Below are 3375 nucleotides of genomic sequence, written 5' to 3' on the forward strand. Positions count from 1 at the left end.
ATTTTTAAAACACTGTGCTTGAAGGCTTCTATTAACCAATAATAGATTGGATAATAGAGTCAAGTTGAAGGCAATCAGTTCATCTTGAAAAGCAGGGAAATAATTTGTAACCCAGTAAATGCCCCACGCCACAAGAAGTGTGTTGGTGTATAGATAGGAATGAATGAGGCTATTTTTCTTTGCATATCATGTCAAAAACAGTGTTGATAAATGTGGATGCAATTTTGAACTGTCTGATGCCTTCAGAATTTGGAAGCCTTTTAAGAGATCTGATTAATTTAACATGTCAAACCTAATGGTGAATGAGTTCAATTTCTCCAAAGAACAATTAGTCACGGAATAAATTAACATGAGATATTGTCAAATGCAAGCTCGTGCTCATTTCCAAAGATAAAACACTTTTACTGCTATTGTTGAACTTGCTTCTTTGTTCTATGAAGGGTTTCTGTGGCATAATTCCTTCACTGATCCAAATGCTCAGAAGGAGCTGCCACCATTTCTCACCTGAACCACTGCAAAAGCCTCCTAATTTGTCTCTTATTAGCCACGCTCACAACTTCATGTCTGCTCTTCATATATATCCACATATTTCAAGACCACAAACCTCTCCTTTTGAAAACCTATCAACAACATTCCATTGCACTTGGAATAGGCAAGTAAGATGAGCATGTCTCACAAAGCAAGGAACCCTGAGTAGGCCTCGGACTCCCTGCCATACCACTTTCCCGTCTTCTCTGGCCTTTTTTCATTTCTTGGCATATGCCATGCCATGTTCTCTCTGAGTCCTACCACATGCTGTTTCCTCTTCCTGAAACATTCTTTTCCCTCCCCAACTTCTCACCTAGTTCACTTCTCCTCCTCCTTCACACCTCGAGTCAGATCTCAGAGCTTCACTTCCCCAGGAACACCTTCCTGACTTCCCTGACCAGGTCCATGTCCCTCTAGAGTGTGTTCTCACTGCCTTCTGGGTTCTGGTATAGTACCTGTCACAATCTCCATATCCTCAGCTTTCAAGCCCTTCCAGGCTCTCTCCCAAAGCCATTCCTCTACCAAAATTACTCTTTCCAACACCACCACGATTCTCCGTGTTGTAAAATGCAATGACTCCTTCCCTGCCCCTTGACATCTCTTCTGCAGCATTTAAAATAATTGGAAGTTTCCTTCTGAAAACACTCATCCCTGATGGCATTTTAAGGACCATCACAACCACCGAGTCTCCCTTCTATCGCATTAGCCACCAGCTCCCAATATTAGCTTTTGTTTTCTCTTCCTCAGCCAGATACCTTAATTTTGGAGCACACTGAGCTAAAAACTAGACCCTGTATTTTTCTCTATTTGCATTCTATCCTTGGTGACCTCAGTCAGTTCCATGGTTTTGGATGCCCCCCACCTGCCAATGGCACTCACATTTATGCAATGAAGCTCAGACGTCTTCACTGAGCCCCTTACTGATCTATTCAACTATCAAATTGACATCTCCCCCTTGATAACAATAGTCATCTCAAATTTATCTCAAATAGAATCCTTGATTACCACCCCTTCAACCTGCACAGTAACACACATAAGCCCACCCCCAATCTTAACAAATGATTCTGCCATCTATCCAGTTGCTCAAGCCAAAACCTAGGAGTCATTCTTGATTCATCTCTTCTCCCTTTCCAAGCTCCTAACACATAGTCATGACAAACAACTGGCTTTCTCTTGAAAACATGTCCCATATCTGACCATTTCTTTCCAAATCGATGTGGCAACCACATGGGTTGAAGCCACCATTATGTCTCCCAAGACTACTGTCAGTTTCCTCCCAGTCTCTGATTTATCTTTTCTCCTACAATCCATTCTCCACAGTTGTCAAAGTGATTTTTCAATAAGGCAAATCATGTGAGTCCTCTGGTTAAATTTCTCCAATGGCTTCCCATCACACTTAGAATAAAACCCAAACTCATCCACAGCATCCACAGGCCCTACACGACTACCTCTCTGGCCACATCTTCCATGTCTTTACTGAATTCCAGGAACAGTGGCTGTGAGGAAAACCTGAGTTAAATGCTATCAGGAAGATCAGGGAGAGAAATAGGAAGCATAAGAGAAAACTAAAACTAAATCCATATCTTCCTTGGTGGAAATTTCATAGATCATAACTAAAACTGAAAAACCTGGATGTAACATTTCAAGCCATTATTTAGCAACACAAGGCAAAATACTAAATAATCAGCTAAAAATTACTGAAAAATGATTATCTAATGGGAGCAAGAATTAGGGATAATAATGGTGGGGATTGAAGCAGTAGGGAAAATTATGGGGGTTTTTTGTCATAGATCTCCTGGTACTATTTAACTTTTCAACAACATACACCTATTATTTTGAAAATTAAATTTAAAAAATATATAATGGGGAAAAGGCAATGAGATCTTTCAGAGAGACAGACAAAACAGGAAGGAGAAACCAGAAGACCTATAGAATGATTTACAATTTTAACACAAAACAGAGAAGCTGGGAACATTATTGGTATTTGATTGAAGAGAGTTAAATTTGGGGTAAAGGACAAGCTGTGTTTGTACCACTCTTAGTTGCCTTGGCAACGGGACTCCCTCCTAATGACAAAGATATTATTATACGGAAATGCATATGCAAATTAACTAAATAATAATCAGAGCAAAGCAACACATGGCATAGACAGGCTGCATTTTACTGGAAGGTCCAGGTAGGATCTAGGCCAGGGATGTTCCAAATCAAAGGATGAGATAATAAAGAGAAGACCTGGGGCGCCTGGGTGGCTCAGTTGTTAAGTGTCTGCCTTTGGCTCAGCTCATGATTCCAGGGTCCTGGGATCCAGCCCCACATCGGGCTCCCTGCTCGGGGGGAAAGCTTGCTTCTCCCTCTCCCACTTCCCCTGCTTGTATTTCCTCTCTTGCTGTGTCTCTCTCTGTCAGATAAATAAATAAAATCTTAAAAAATAAATAAATAAATAAAGAGAGGACCTGAAGAGCTGGATTGAGTCTGCTCTCCCAGAAGTTGCTAGAAACTGCAGGCTTATTTTATCTGCCTCTAATTTTGGCAAAGCCAGTGTACTTAATAAGTATTTCATGGCCCCATAATGCCTCATCTAGGTGATGGTAGCTATCACTGAGAAACCTCTTGGGGAACCAGGGTAGGTGAATCTAAACTTATTCTCCACCTCCATACTTATCTGGCCAGATCCTGTTATTTGTTTGTTGGTCAATATATATTTGTGGAATGAGTGAATGAGTGAACAAAATTTCCTTGAGAAATCTGCCATAGCGAGGAGCTACCTCCTCAACTGGGATTTAAACACTATCAAAAGGGATCACTTCTCCCTGGCTAAATGTGATTGCTAAGATCTTGATTCCATCT

Source organism: Neomonachus schauinslandi, chromosome 3 (assembly GCF_002201575.2).
Source record: "Neomonachus schauinslandi chromosome 3, ASM220157v2, whole genome shotgun sequence".
In the NCBI taxonomy this organism is placed as follows: domain Eukaryota; kingdom Metazoa; phylum Chordata; class Mammalia; order Carnivora; family Phocidae; genus Neomonachus; species Neomonachus schauinslandi.